The sequence below is a fragment of the Scylla paramamosain genome, chromosome 44 (assembly GCF_035594125.1).
Source record: "Scylla paramamosain isolate STU-SP2022 chromosome 44, ASM3559412v1, whole genome shotgun sequence".
Classification (NCBI taxonomy): Eukaryota; Metazoa; Arthropoda; class Malacostraca; order Decapoda; family Portunidae; genus Scylla; species Scylla paramamosain.
This window is the reverse complement of record NC_087194.1, coordinates 9,338,514-9,355,676: the sequence shown is the minus strand read 5'-3', so window position 1 is coordinate 9,355,676 and position 17,163 is coordinate 9,338,514. Positions and strand designations below refer to the sequence as shown.

Here is a 17,163-nt window from a genome sequence, read left to right as displayed (position 1 = left end):
GCTCTCGTCGCCTGCACCGGACCGCCCTCGCCGCTTCTTCCGGACCGCCCTCGCAGCCTCGCTCGGCCCCGGGGATCGCTTCTCCCTTTGTTTCTCGTTTCGTGGGGGAGGGGGGTAATGTAGTGACTGGCCAGCCGGCTAGTCACTCTACGCTAATCCTCGTGGATTCCCGACATGCTAAGCTTCCCATGTGTGGGACCGACCAGACTCAAGTCAGGTCAGGCCAAGCACCTGGGAGCTGGGGGAACCCACGAGGCAGCAGTTAGTCTTGCCTCGACTTTCGTCTCGCACACCCGCGGCCGCTTGTCCAGGTGTTGCTGTACGCCAACAATAAACCCAAGACTGTGGTCTGTGTTTGCCTGCGTGTCCTTGGCATAGAGAACACTACAAGTTATGTTAATTTTCATTACTCCTAGAGAAAGACGCGTTGCCTCTTCCATTAACGGCTCTAAATCCGAGTGGGGTCATGTAATTAGTGGGGTGCCACAGGGATCAGTATTAGGGACATTGCTGTTTTTAATATATATCAGTGATTTGGATAGTGGAATTAGTAGTGATGTTAGTAAATTTGCGGATGACACAAAGAGAGGTAGATCAATTAAGTCAGAATCAGATGCCGTCGCCTTGGAGGCAGATTAAGATGGGATGAATGAATGGATGGAGAGATGGCAAATGCAGTTTAATATAAAAAAAATGCAAAGTACTTAGCGTAGATAGAGGAAACCTACACAGTAGGTAGACAATAAACAATGCAACTCTGGTAGGTAGAGGGTACGATAAAGATTTAGGAGTTATAATTAGCTCTGAACTCAGTCAAGGAAAACAATGCATAGAAGCCATAAACAGGGCAAATAGAGTATTAGGATTAATTTTTAGGAGTGTTAAAAGTAAAAGGTCCAAAGTAATATTAAAGTTATACTTGGCGCTGGTCAGACATCATCTTGACTATGCTGTGCAGTTCTGGTTCCCACATTTTATTTTTCCCACAGGAAAGATATAGGTCTATTAGAATCATTTGAAAGGAAAATGAATAAAATGATACAGGAGATAAGGAGTATTCCTTACGAAGCGAGATTGCTGATAAATTTACACTCTTTAGATAGACGTAGGTTAAGGATGGACCTGATAGAAGTCTTTAACTGGTATATGGGTTATAACAAGGGGGATGTAAGCAAAATTCTTAGGATCAGTAAGCAGGATAGAACAAGAAATAACGGGTTCAAGCTTGAAAAATTTAGGCTTAAGAAAGAGATAGAAAGAAATTGGTTCTCAAATAGAGTGGTAGATGAGTGGAACGGACTCAGTAATCATATTGTTAGTGCTAAGACATTAGGGAGCTGTAAGACAAGATTAGATGGATTTATGGATGGGAATGATAGGTGGAAATAGGTAGGTATATTTCATACAGGGACTGCCACGTGTAAGCCTGGTCGCTTCTTGCAGCTTCCCTTATTTCATATGTTTTTGACTGCATGCCTCCCCTCCTCCCGCGGCCTCGCTGCACAAGACTTTCTTCTTTATCTCACCCCTATTCTGTCCATTTCTCTAATGGAAGTGTTAACCAGTATTCTTAGTCATTCATCCCTTTCTCTGGTAAACTCCGGAACTCCCTGCCAGCTTCTGTACGTCCACCCTCATACGACTTGAATTCCTTCAAGAGGGAGGTTTCAAGACTACCGCTTTGGAGCCTTTTACGGGACTGGCGTCTCAGTGGGCTATTTTTTATTTTTTTTATTTTTTTTTTTTTTTGCCCTTGTCCAGTGTCCCTCTTACATAAAAAAAAAAAAAAAAACTATGAAATGCCTTTGACTGTCTAAGGCAACAACAAAAGTTTCATCAAATTTCGTAAAACTGGATGACTAAGACTCATTTTACACGCTTATATTTTTGTTACCTTTGGTCAGTGCTACTCTTTGAAAAAAAATAAATAAATAAAATCATATATATATATGTATATATATATATATATATATATATATATATATATATATATATATATATATATATATATATATATATATATATATATATATATATATATATATATATATATATATATATATATATATATATATATATATATATATATATATATATATATATATATATATATATATATATATATATATATATATATATATATATATATATATATATATATATATATATATATATATATATATATATATATATATATATATATATATATATATATATATATGTCTCTGCACATTTATCCTTATTACCATTGTTATTTTTTTTTTCAGCTATTTGGAATGAAGCTCATCAAACATATTTACAACAGAAATCTGTTTATTTGCCACTGATACGACTACAAATCTAAACGTTCGACACCACAGATTTCTTAAATTACATTACCGCGTTATAAAGCAGTATACTTGCTCGTACTGCAATAGATATGTACACAATAAGTAACAGATTCCAAACAGTAACGCCATAAGAAGATGACAAGAACTTTCCCTGCACTGGATTTTGCAGCCCAAGAAGGAATGCAGTGGAACTATCCGGCAACATTAAACATAAACTTCACGACAATTAAAGAACTATGATGATGTGCATAATGTAGGGTGCGTTCGTGAATATATTTCAGTCTATAATGTATTAGTGATATATGAAGGGAAAAACTAACACACACACACTCACACTCACACACATATATATATATATATATATATATATATATATATATATATATATATATATATATATATATATATATATATATATATATATATATATATATATATATATATATATATATATATATATATATATATATATACGAGTATATATATATATATATATATATATATATATATATATATATATATATATATATATATATATATATATATATATATATATATATATATATATATATATATGCATACAGTGGGATCCGATGAGTTTTGTACTGAAGAACTCGATAGTCTCGGCAGGTTTAGCAAATTTGTCGGCGTGCGGGGTGCTAAATAGTATACGACAGAAACTTGCATGACGGATGTAGTGAATATAGATCTAGCTGTGTGCTGTGTATCGATGCAGCCAACTGTAGGCATCACTGATGCCGGCGACAGTCAAGAATGGTATTCTTACCTTCCACGCGCTTCGAGTGCGAATAAGAACTGGCAACAGGACGACTGTACTGAGTACGATTTACCTTATGGAAGTTGTTATGAGGTGCATGTTGAGGTAAGGTGAATAGCACACATGTGCATGGCGACACAGGTGTTCGATGCACATGGGCATACGTAAGCAGTCAGTGAAGGTTGATTCATGGTGCGTTGCCTGAAATCTTTCTCTCTCTCTCTCTCTCTCTCTCTCTCTCTCTCTCTCTCTCTCTCTCTCTCTCTCTCTCTCTCTCTCTCTCTCTCTCTCCTCTCTCTCTCTCTCTCTCTCTCTCTCTCTCTCTCTCTCTCTCGTGTACGCAACAAGAAATTATTTTATGTCATAATTTACAAGTTTTCATCTCCCTCTTAAAGCTAGTGTTCCGCCATGCGCGGTATATGTATATTATTTGGATCACGTCAGAATTTTGCTATTTTCCTGAGATTCTGGAGTAACAGTTGACATCATTCAGATTTTTAGCGTTTTACATGCATTGTTTACAGGGGCCGCCGCATGAATGGCTATTATATATATATATATATATATATATATATATATATATATATATATATATATATATATATATATATATATATATATATATATATATATATATATATATATATATATATATATACACGCAGTGTTTACCTTAGAATCTGGACAGACATACAGTCACTTGCTGTGCTCCTACCCTTCCCTTCAGGAAGTAAACATTTCAAGCAGGGAAGACACAGAACGCCTGACTTCTGATCCTTCTAAAATTTCTGATTGGGACAAAGTAAACTTGGTATTGTTCAATGCCTCAAAAACTCAATTCCTCCATCTATCAACTCGACACAACTTTCCAGACAACTATCCCCTCTTCTTCAACTGTCCCCCTCTTCTACACAGAGCATCCTCGGTCTGTCCTTTACTTATAATCTGAACTGGAAACTTCACATCTCACGTCTAGCTAAAAACAGCTTCCATGAAGTTTTGAAGTGATTCTATGAAGTGTTTTGAGATGTCTCCGCCAGTTTTTCTCACAACCCCCCCCAGGTACTAACTCTGCACAAGGGCCTTATCTCCATGTATGGAGTATACTTCACATATCTGGAGGTTGTTCCACTCATATATCGCTCTTCTAGACAGGGTGGAATCAAAAGCTTTTCGTCTCATCAACTCTAACTGACCGTCTTCAGCCTCTCTCTCTCTCATCGCCGCAATGTTGCATCTCGAATTGTCTTCTACCGCTATTTTCATGCTAACTGCCCTTCTGATCTTGCTAACTGCATGCCTCCCCTCCTCCCACGGCCTCGCTTTACAAGACTTTCTCTCACCCCTATTCTGTCCACCTCTCTAATGGAAGAGTTAACCAGTATCCTCAGTCATTCATTCCTTTCTCAGGTAAACTCTGGAACTCCCTGTCTGCTTCTCTATTTCCAACTTCCTATGACTTGAATTCCTTCAAGTGGAAGGTTTCAAGACACTTATTCTTCAATTTTTGACTACCTCAGGTACCCCCAAATAGCAGAGGCAAAATGCCACAGGCACCTTCGCTTAGGGGGATCCTGAGGAGGGATTGGAGCGATAGGATATGATAGGATATGATACCAATATAAGATTGTGATCGAAGGAGCCCAACGAAGAAGAGGATGACAGCATAAGCAGAAGGATTAAAGGTCAGGAAAAGGTCAAGAGTGTTGGGCATATCTCCAAGACAGTCAGGAATAAGAGTAGGTGTTGCACCAATTGCTCTAGGTCGTGGAGGATAGCAAAGTTGAAGGCTAGTTCACCAGGATGGTCAACAAATTAAGAGGAAAGCCAAAGCTGGTGGTGAACATTCAAGTGTCCAAGAATGAAGATCTCCGCAAAAGGGAAGAGAGACAGAATGTGCTCCACTTTCGGAGTTAAGCATTCAAAGAATTTCTTAAAGTCAGAAGAGTTAGGTGAGAGGTATACAACACAGATAAATTTAGTGTGAGAATAACTCTGTAGTCGTAGCCAGATAGTGGAAAACTAGGAAGATTCAAGAGCGTGGGCACGAGAGCAGGTTAAGTCGTTGCACACATAAACGCATCATCCATCTTTGGATTGAAAATGAGGATACAGAAAGTAGGAGGGAACGGAAAAGGGGCTACTGTCAGTTGACTCAGACACCTGAGTTTCAGTGAAGAAAAGAAGATGAGGTTTAGAAGAGGAGAGGTGGTGTTCTACAGATTGAAAATTAGATCTTAGACCGCGAATGTTGCAGAAGTTAATGAAGAAAAAGTTGAGGAGAATGTCAAGACACTTAGGGTCGTCGTCAGAAAGGCAGTCGGACCTGGGGACATTTGTGGTCCCCTCCCCAGATGGGGACTCCGAGGATGGTGTAGGAGTCGCCATGATAATTTTGCAGTTTTGAGTGAAGGATGTGTGTGCGTCATTAGGTGCTTGTAGTTTTAAGTGGAGGAAGAGAGTTGTCTTTAGAGGGCAGCCTGTGACTGCCCCCTTGTGTTGTGAGACACAAAGGGAAACGTTCAGTGAGGTCACAGTTGGGTTTAATGATAAGTTCATAGCACTCCCTGATCTAGTGCTTTAGACGTCACTGGGGGTGATTATCGTATCGGCAGGTGCCTACTGCCTTCTCCTCCACCTATATATATATATATATATATATATATATATATATATATATATATATATATATATATATATATATATATATATATATATATATATATATATATATATATATATATATATATATATATATATATATATATATATATATATATATATATATATATATATATATATATATATATATATATATATATATATATATATATATATATATATATATATATATATATATATATATATATATATATATAGGTGGAGGAGAAGGCAGTAGGCACCTGCCGATACGATAATCACCCCCAGTGACGTCTAAAGCACTAGATCAGGGAGTGCTATGAACTTATCATTAAACCCAACTGTGACATATATATATATATATATATATATATATATATATATATATATATATATATATATATATATATATATATATATATATATATATATATATATATATATATATATATATATATATATATATATATATATATATATATATATATATATATATATATATATATATATATATATATATATATATATATATATATATATATACATATATTGCTGAAAATACCATCTTAGATGATTTAACGGTTGTTTATGTCTCTCCTTTACCGTCCAACTACTTCATGGTGTTAAGCTACACATTGATGTTCTCCATGGCTTTAACTCTTAGAAGGCTCATGGACCTGATGGGATCCCTCCTATTGTTCTCCAGGACTGTCCATTTGTACTTCTATCTTGCCTATTCAGACTCTTCCAATTCTATCAACATCTACCTCTCCTTCTTGCTGGAAGTTTGTTAAATTCAGCCTGTGCCCTTCAAAGTACCGTACTATTGCTTAAATTTCCTGCCATTTAGTTTTTTTTTTTTTTTTTTGTAATACACCATCAACATAATTATTCTTAAACATCTATCAGTTCACAAACATATCTGATTGCCAGTTTAAGTTATGTCAAGGTCGTTCTACTGGTGATCTCGCTTTTCTTAGTGATTCTTGGTCATTCTCTCTTAGTGATTTTAGTTAATCTTTCGGTGTTGTCTTAAACATATTAAAAGAATATGAGAGCGTCGGACACAAAAACATTTGTTTCCAAACAACTCTCTTACGGCTTCTATCCTCTTTGTAACTTCATCTTATTGTTCTCCTAAGTCTATTAAGGGTAGTGTTCCTTAGGATTCTGTCCTGTCATCCATTCTCTTCCTGTTATTCATGAATGATCTTCTAAACCTTCTTGTCCTATCCACTCTTAAGCCAATGATACCATCTTGCACTTCTCCACATCTTTTCATAAACGTTAAATCCTTCAGAAAGTAAATACCTCACGCAGAGAAGCCACATAACGACTAATTTCTGATCTCTCTAAAATTTCTGGTTGGGGTAGAGTAAACTTAGTATTGTCTAATGCCTCAAAAACTCGATTCCTCCATTTATTAACTGGACACTACCTTCTTCTTCAGTGACACTTAACTTTCCCTCTCTTCTTATCTGAATATTCTCTGTATGTCCTTTATTTATAATCTAAACCTGAAACTTCACATTTCATCTCTAGATTTATCAAGCTTTATCAATGATCTTAGTGAGCCAGAGAATCACTGATACTGATAGTGGCATAGCTCCAGCTCCTCCTAAGATACAAGAAAACCCAATATCAACATTTACTGCCTACAAATAAGGGAGGAGCACCACACAAATAGTGAAAAGAAACATGAAGTCCAATGAACTGGAAAGAAAAATTAACTTCCAAATATACTACAAAAATAAGAAGACCAGCCACTTCCTATTCAGAAACCTTCCCCACATGGAAAGAGAGACAACTCAGAAGTCCCATGTCGTATATAAGTTCACTTGCAACCGAGAAAACTGTGAAGCCCTCTCTTCATCCTACATCGGCATGACGACAACGAAGCTCAACGATTCACCCTGTCACCTAACATCCACAAGGAAACACTTACAACAACAACACGGCATCAAGATCACACGATAATGCCTAGCAGAGAATACCAAAATTGTGGACATGTTTACTGATGCAAGGCGCCTAGAAACCTTGTATATCAAAGAAAATTCAGCCCTGAACTCAACGCATAAGCTGACCACCAAGAATGAAAAGAAACACCCAATCACAGTCGCCGCATAACGAGTTCAGCAGCAGCACGCAGTTAACCAGTCAGCGACGCTTGCTATCCAGGGTGATCCCACGTGCCGCTAAATAAATACTAGGCCACACAGTGACTCCACAGTAAATCTGAGTGTGCTGAGTGTTTGCTTTTATAATAAATAATAAATAAATAACTAAATAACAAAAAATAAATAAAATAAAATGAGCAATGTGGCTAGCCCACAAGCTATCTCTCTTCTTACTTTCTTTCACCCCTTCTCTTCCCACCCACTTTCTCTTTAGCTAGCTTTCTATGTCTCTTCATCCCCCTTAAAAAGAAAAAAAAATCCACGGACCTTCCCCTCCTCCTCCACTGCTGTGCTGTAGAGTCCCAGCGTACCTCCAGTGCTACAGCTACCCATAGTGAGCGTCTCTCACTGACAGTGACCATCAGTGACAGTGTACCTCTAATGATGCAGTTACCCACAGTGACAGTATCCATCAGTTAAAGTGAACCTTAATGACTGTGTTCTTTATCCCATCCACTTTCAGTGCTCAGTGCCACAGTGACAGTGACCTCAGTGATAGTGAATCTCCAGTGCTGCAGTTACCCACAATGTCAGTGTCCGTCAGTTACAATGGCCCTCAGTGACAGTGACCCTTTTCCCTTTCACTTTCTGTGTTCAGTGCCTCTCAGTGCTTGTTTGGGCACCTGTGCCTCTCTGCTGGTCCTACAGCAGTCCTACAGTCTAGTGACATCACATTGGGGATTTTGGACCCTGCGGCGCTCGACTCCGCAACAATGAGGCGGGTTAAAATAAAGTACCCGAAGCCCAAGGAGCTGGGAAGCAAGCGCCAACTGCTTGACATCCTCAGCCCAGCTGTCAAAGCTACGAGACCCATTCCCTCCTGGGATGCTGTCATTGTCCTCACAGCCACGGACAAGGATGTTGACAGAATCTTTGAGACAAAGCTTAAGAAATTGGTGGAGAAAGGCTTCACAGCAGTAATACCGCCACAACTCCGCTCTAAGCGCACACTGGTGTGTATGAGGCTGAACGAGCTAGCTTATGACAACCCCCAGATGCAATTAAAAAGGACATTGAGGAAAGACAACCTTAGGCGAAAGTGGAGGTGTACAAGTTATCAAAACCAAAAACATTGAAACTTACTTTTACTACCAGTGACATAGCTAGGAAGGCCAGAGAAGATGGCCTTTTGATGTTCTACATGTTGGTGGCATCCTCGCAGATCGAAGAGGAAATTTACTCACCTTGCAAGGATCACGAAACAAGACAATGCCCATGTATAAAATGTGCTCTGAGTGTAGTAGCGAGGAGCACACTTTCCGCGAGTGCAGGGCAACAGAGAAGACCTGTCTTCTCTGCGGCTTCAACCACAGTGTCCGTGCCATGCGGTGCCCTGTGAGAAAGAAGATTTCGAGGGAAAAGTAGGAGAAAATTAAACAAGAAAAGAACAGGCCTGTCACCTATGCCCATGCCGCCTCTCCCACTCCCCCTATGAATACCGAACTCCAGAGCCTGAACTTCAAGGGCATCATGTGTGTATTCCACGCGCACATGGTGGAGGCAGCCATCCCTGGACATTTCAAAAAAAAAAAACTATCGGAAGGCTTGGAGATAAATGGCCTTCCGGACATAAAACTACCTCCAAATCCCCTTCTGCCACGATCATAAAAAGCATCATGGCACAGAGCACATAGCTCTAAGCCATGCCATGCCATTCTCATCATAGCAGTGAGAATGGCATGGCATGGAATGTCAATAGCAATGTCCCAGTTAGGGAGGAGGAGTACAATTCGTCGAAGGTAGAGGAGGACGTGGATGTGGAGAGGGAAGAGGAAGACCACATGGCAGACCAGCAGGACAATGTGAAGATCCGGGTCTCCATCATGAAATCCAAGGACACATTGCCAGCTACCCTTACTGGCCACAAACTCCACAAAGGCATCAACGAAGGACGCTGTAAGATGGGTCACGACGCTGGAGAAGTGGACACTGTTGGGTCATATGGTGGATTAAAAAACACCAGGGCCCATTGGATGACCTCAGCAAATTGCTGGACCTGCAAGTGGCCATCATCTGCAATGGCTCCCTCCCAGCCCACCTTCTACATGAACGACGGCAAAGAAGAGCCCGCCATCCCAGGAAATGATGCGGCATCTCCGGGTAATCCAACGCAACGTACTGACCTGGGACACACGTAAATCTGACTTACACAACACACATAGACAATTTGACCCAGACCTCATAATTATAATTATGTCATGGTCTAAAAGACGATGCAAGACTTAAGATCCTTGGTTTTAGAATTTATCAACAAAATATCTCCAAGAAATGGATGGCGTAGCTATCGCTTTAGGAAAAATATAAGGCATAAGATAAAGGATGATTTCTTATCAGAGACTCTTGCTGTAGTAATAGTCTCCAGACGGCCTTACGATAGCCACAAGTTACCTTTCCCTCCAAACAAACTTCCATCTCTTACCCCGACTTCTTACAACTACTTCGAGGACAGACCCCAGTTTTCATTGTTGGTGGGACCAATCCTGAACCTCATGAACAGGTTTGTTCCTTTGTTACTAGCGGGCGCCACGCTGAGGCAGACTTCCCTTGTAACAATTTCTCAAGTAGGGTTTTCACGTCACATAGGGAGTTGCGGCATAACATCAACCTAGACCCTACAGGAGTCATAATTACTCCCGCCATTGCAATAGTTACAGAAACGCTAGCACCCCATCAGGCGTCTAGATTCAGGTGTTATCTTGTTCTTCAGGATGTCAGCAAAGTATTCGACAAAATGTGGTACCTTGGAATTAAGTACAAGGTGTTACAGCTGGGTCTTCCGGACTCAGTAGGCAGATTAGTTTGCGATTTCCTGGAGGGCAAAACAGCAAGAATTAATGTGGGTATTTACAATGGCTCGCCCTTCCCCGTCAAGACCGGTAGAGTCCTCTCCCTAACGCACTACACGATCTATATGAGCGACTGCACGGGCTCAGAGGCCAGCACAAACGTACAGTACACGGACGACATCCCGCAGGTAGTGTTCCAAATATGCCCAACACTCGCACTGAGATAGAGATCACCAGGTTCAACACCTTTGAAAAGAGGTGGAGAATTAGGACGACCAAGTTCACTGTCGTCCCCCTCGCCACCGGAACCCTTGTACCTCTCCTGCAAGAGTAGTGCAGGCTTGATCCGCTTTGGCCACTCTATTCCTATTCAGGGACCTGGACGAGAGAATCAAGCTCCACCTTGTGAAGACCCTGGTGATTCCGGTACTCACATACTCTCTGATATCCACTCACGACCTAAGTAGATTAGCCATAAGCAGACTCCGGAAGGTGCAAAACGTTGCGTTTCGGACTGTGTACAACATTGATTGCCGCTCGCACATGATGTGGGAAGATCTTCACCACCAAGTCTCCCTCCCCTCCCTGAAAGAGAGGCTTGAAGCCATGGCCATGGCTGTTTGGTAACGCCTCCAGGATGAGGGACGGGAACAGTTCATAGAACTACAATGACTGAACAGGGAGGCACGAGCGAGCCAGCATTCCTGGTTCCCCAGGAGCCTCTTCACTATTGAGAGGTGGTCGACTGCCTCGATATATAAAAAAAAAAAAAAAACATGTAAACGAAGACGTGTAAAACGTGTAAATTAAATTTAAGATATGTTAAATACAATGTAAATAAAAAATAATAAATCCACCGCCTCAGCAAAAATAAAATGTAAAATAAATCAAGAATTAAGTTAAAATCAATGTAAATATATAATAATGTAAATAAAAACTAAATAATGGTAAGAAATGCAGCCACAAAATTATACTCATAAGATGTAAATTTATAGGATAAAAATGTAAAACACGGCAATTGCCGAAATGAAAACCCAATAACCGGTAGTGCATGAAAACAATAGCTCACCGGTCCGCCCAGTCACTTTTAATATTACTTGTATTTTCTTTTTTTCTTGTTTTGTAGCCCCACTCCCCCTCTTCTTTGTTATATCTTGTATACGCACTTTCCTAAATAAACTTAAACTGTGACGCCAGCCATTCAGACTTAAACAGACTCGGAAACTCCACTGAGACAACAGCTCGCCGGTATGACTGCTGCTAGAACTACTCTGCGCTGCTTCTTGCTCCACTATGTCCGACCGGCCACGTCAAGTAGCGGCTGGTACCTTCGCGACTGTTTTACCTGGCCAGGTTACGGTCCTTCAGAGCGGAGCCTCTGGACTGGTGTTGAGCTCCCCTGCCCTGGAAGGTCTGCGCAAGGGGGACTTCCGCTTGGAGGGGGATTCCCACTTGGTTGAGTTCCGCTCGGGTGCGTTTTTTCCTCCCATTATTTTTGTCTTTTCGCCCTTAGAGTCCGTCTGGTGTTGAAGGTGGACCATGCGGCTTTGCCCAAAGGGGGTCCTTAGAGGGTCTTAAGCTACCAAGTCAGGTCAGGCAAAAAACTTTGTCAGGGGTGGGGAGCGAAACAGAGTGGTGACTACTACTAGTGACTGGGCCACCAAACTGCTTCGTCCATGGTCTGACCATTTTGAAACATGCGTTTAGGCGTTGTCGTTTCCGAGGTTATATATATATATATATATATATATATATATATATATATATATATATATATATATATATATATATATATATATATATATATATATATATATATATATATATATATATATATATATATATTGTGATGCTCTAAAAGAAAAAAAGTCGTTAGTGTAATGTATTTCTTAATGATACTTGCATTTTTTTTTTGCAAACATCACAATACTTGTCAACGTTTTTTCCAGGCGTTGCCACATCTCCATGGGTGACCGAGGGAGGTTATACGATCAGAATGACCGTGTTAATCCATGGTCACTTCTCGCACCACCACGCAGGGTGGAAGCTACCTCTCCCGCTCGTTCTCATCATCTCCACAGCAGGGGAAAAAAAAGCTTATTTACTCAGTAAATAAGTACTTTTTTGGGGGAAAAACACGCTAATAGGAGGTCATTACTTGACCCCTCAAAAGCTGTTGTCCGAACAGCGAAAGCCACCAACATGCCATGACTTTTATTTTGATGGTAGTGTGGAAAAAAATAAATAAATAAAAAAATATAACATCATAGTTTAAAGGAAAAATCATATCCAAAAGGAAACGTATCATATTTAAACGAAATTCACAATGGAGAGAGAGAGAGAGAGAGAGAGAGAGAGAGAGAGAGAGAGAGAGAGAGAGAGAGAGAGAGAGAGAGAGAGAGAGAGAGAGAGAGAGAGACAATGGGGGTGGGGATCTTGACTAATTGACAGGCAGATTTTTGTCAAATTTTAATGATTTATAGGCAAGTATATATCTCTGATAAAAATAAATTTGCATGAAATGTAGATTTTATATGCAAAGAGAGAGAGAGAGAGAGAGAGAGAGAGAGAGAGAGAGAGAGAGAGAGAGAGAGAGAGAGAGAGAGAGAGAGAGAGAGAGAGAGAGAGAGAGAGGTGGTGTGTTGGGAGCGGGCATATCAGCGACACAGGCTTTAATCTGATCATTGTCCAAGTACAATGTCTGGCACACCGCAAGCCGGAGAATCCCTGGAAAGGACACCTCCTAAACGTCTTTTCAAAATTGTCAGACCATAGGTAGGCTCCTTCCATAAGCCTTACATTTCTTAGCTGTGTTGCCCAGTCGGGCCTTGGTCCCCAATAGGAAGTTGTTTTGTTGTTAATGTTTTTGTTTGTTGTGTTGTAAAACATAGGAAGAATTAAAATTAAATGTAGAGCTCTGACGAAAGAGAGGAAAAAATAAATAAAGCTTCTAGAGATCCTTTGTACAAGATCAGATCCTTTGTACAGATCCTTCGTACAAATTCAAGGGACTAAGGGACTAAGGTCCACCAGGCTCTAGATGGCTACGCTCTGATTCTACTGAACGAAAATCATGCAGATAAAAATTTCAACGCTGACGTCAAGAAACAACTGGAAGGATATGGATTCACCCCACCTACCACCAGAACTTAAAGTAACATAAGAACATAAGAAAAACATAAGAAATAAGGGAAGCTGCAAGAAGCGACCAGGCTTACACGTGGCAGTCCCTGTATGAAACACTCCTACCTATTTCCATCTGTTATCCCCATCCATAAAGTGAAGGTTGTGAAGTGATAGATGTTTAAGAATCTTCCTGTTGAGGATAGATTCAAAAACTTTAGATAGGCAGGAAATTAAAGCAATAGGACAGTAGTTTGAGGGATTAGAACGGTAACCCTTTTTTGGAACAGATTGAATGTAGGCAAACTTCCAGCAAGAAGGAAAGGTAGATGTTGACAGACAGAGCTGAAACAGTTTGACTAGGCAAGGTGCAAGCACGGAGGCTACAGATTCGGAAAACAATAGGAGGAACCCCATCAGGTCCATAAGCCTTCCGAGGGTTTAGGCCAGCGAGGGCATGGAAAACGTCATTGCGAAGAATTTTAATACGTGGCATGAAGTAGTCAGAGGGTGGAGGAGAGGGAAGAAAAGCCCAGAATCGTCCAAGGTAGAGTTTTTAGGAATGGTTTGAGCAAAGAGTTCAGCTTTAGAAATAGATATGATAGTAGTGCCATCTGGTTGAAATAGAGAAGGGAAAGAAGAAGAAGCAAAGTTATTGGAGATATTTTTGGCTAGATGCCAGAAATCACGAGGAGAGTTAGATCTTGAAAGGTTTTGACATTTTCTGTTAATGAAGAAGTTTTTGGCTAGTTGGAGAACAGACTTGGCATGGTTCCAGGCAGAAATATAAAGTGCATGAGATTGCGGTGATGGAAGGCTGAAGTACCTTTTGTGGGCCACCTCTCTATCATGTATAGCACGAGAACAAGCTGTGTTAAACCAAGGTTTAGAAGGTTTAGGACGAGAAAAAGAGTGAGGAATGTACGCCTCCATGGCAGACACTATCATCTCTGTTATGCGCTCATTCCAAGTCATTCCAAGGAAAATCAGCAAAATACCTCCTCAGGTCGCCCCAACTAGCAGAGGCAAAGAAAGATTAAACAGATATATTAAGCAGAGGCTAAGGGAGGAATGCAAGTTGGCGAGTGTTGAGTGTTGGGAAGGGAAAAATTGATGAAATATCAAGATACATTACAGATGCTAAAACATTCTGGAACAAAATGAACCAACTAAGGGGAAAGCAATACCAAGAGCAAATTATTTATTACATTCACAAGAGAATAAAATTCTATATAGATAAATAGAAAGGTAACATCATGAAAGACACTTGGAATGATATTTTTAAAATCACAGTTGAAGAGATTGATAACCTCAATAGAGCACATGAAGAACACATTTTAGCTTTTTTTACATACTAAGACGCAAAATAGAAACTGACATATCAAAACACACAACAGTATATACACCAGAAAAAAAAATACCACTGAAGATGTGAAACAACACACAAATAGATTGAAAAACAAGGCTCCAGGTAAATCACATACCTCCAAGCAGTTTCTAGTTAACTGTACCAACACTACTCCAACTAAACTTAGTGATATATTTAACGCATGCTACTCTGCAGGTTACTTCTCAAATAGTAAAAATATGGTTAAGTTCATCTAAATACAAATAAATTCCCATGATCCACTCAACTATAGATCAGTTTCGCCGATTGAAATACCAGGGAAAATTTACGGATTCATACCTCAAAAACGAACGAATACAGCCATAATAACAGCGTACGAACACAGCAGCAGCCTTGGCTGATCATAAACAGTGCTATGTTGTGTTACGTGATGTGGCTAAAGGAACCATACCAAGTCTGTTCTCCAACTAGCCATAAACTCCTTCATTAGCAGAAAGTGTGAAAATCTTTCAAGATCTAACTCCCCTCATGACTTCTAACATCTAGCCAAAAACATCTCTAATAACTTTGCTTCTTCTTTCCCTTTTCAACCAGATGCCACCACTGCTATCACATCTATTTCCAAAACTAAACTCTTCCCTCAAAGCTTTGCTAAAAACTCTACCTTGGACGATTCTGGGCTTGTTCCTCCCTCTCCTCCATCCTCTGACTACTTCATGCTACCTATTAAAATTCTTCGTAATGATGTTTTGTATGCTCTCGCTGGCCTAAATCCTCGGAAGGCTTATGGACCTGATGGGGTCCCTCCTATTGTTTTCCGAAACTGTGCCTCCGTGCTTGCACCTTGCCTAGTCAAACTGTTTCAGCTCTGTCTGTCAACATCTACCTTTCCTTCTTGCTGGGAGGTTGACCGTTCTAATCCCTCAAACTACCGTCCTATTGCTTTAACTTCCTTCGTATCTAAAGTTTTCTAAATCTATCCTCAACAGGAAGATTCTTAAACATCTATCACTTCACAACAACTTCACATCTGCTCGCCAGTATGGGTTCCGTCAAGGCTACTTTGCTGACTTTCCTTACTGGCCCTTCTGGCTTTTCTTACTGAGTCTTGGTAATACTCTTTTATAGATTTTGCTGAAACTTTTACTGTTGCATTACACATATCAAAAGCTTTTGATAGAGTTTGCCACAAAGCTTTGATTTCCAAACTACCCTCCTACAGCTTTAATCCTTTTCTCTGTAACTTCATCTCAACTTTCTTTTCTGACTCTTCTATTGTTGTTGTGGTAGACGGCCAATGTTCTCGTAAATCTATTAACAGTGGTGTTCCTCAGGGTTCTGTCCTGTCACCCATTCTCTTCTTATTATTCATGAATGACCTAAACCAAACTTCTTGTTCGATCCACTTCTACGCTGATGATACCACCCTGCACTTTTCCACGTCTTTTCATAGACGTCTAACCCTTCAGGTACTAAACATTTCACGGAAGGGAGCCACAGAACGCCTGACTTCTGATCTTTCTAAAATTACTGATTAAGGCAGAGCAAACTTGGTATTGTTTAATGCCTCAAAAACTCAATTCCTCCATCTATCAACGCAACACAACCTTCCAGACAACTATCCCTCTTCTTCAGTGACACTCAACTCTCCCCGTCTCCTACACTGAACATCCTCGGTCTGTCCTTTACTTATAATCTGAACTGGAAACTTCACATCTCATCTCTAGCTAAAACAGCTTCTATGAAGTTAGGTGTTCTGAGACGTCTCCGCCAGTTTTTCTCACCCCTCCAGCTGCTAACTCTGTACAAGGGCATTATCCGTCCGTGTATGGAGTATGCTTCACATGTCTGGGGGGGTTCCATTCATACTGCTCTTCTAGATAGGATGGAATCAAAAGCTTTTCGTCTCATCAACTCCTCTGCTCTAACTGACTGTCTTCAGCCTCTCTCTCACCGCCGCAATGTTGCATATCTAGCTGTC

The 17,163-nt window shown here is 40.0% G+C and overlaps 1 protein-coding gene across 2 annotated transcripts in view; it reads right to left on the bottom strand.

Moving 5' to 3' along the window:
- The window catches only part of LOC135094070 (uncharacterized), a 114,888-nt gene extending 111,711 nt beyond the window's left edge, over positions 1–3,177 (bottom strand). For both annotated transcript variants that reach the window (XM_063993834.1, XM_063993833.1), the window contains exon 1: positions 3,118–3,177. The gene's annotated coding sequence lies outside the window, so the exon portion shown is untranslated. The remainder of the gene's footprint in view (positions 1–3,117) is intronic.
- Between the last annotated feature and the right edge of the window lie 13,986 nt (positions 3,178–17,163).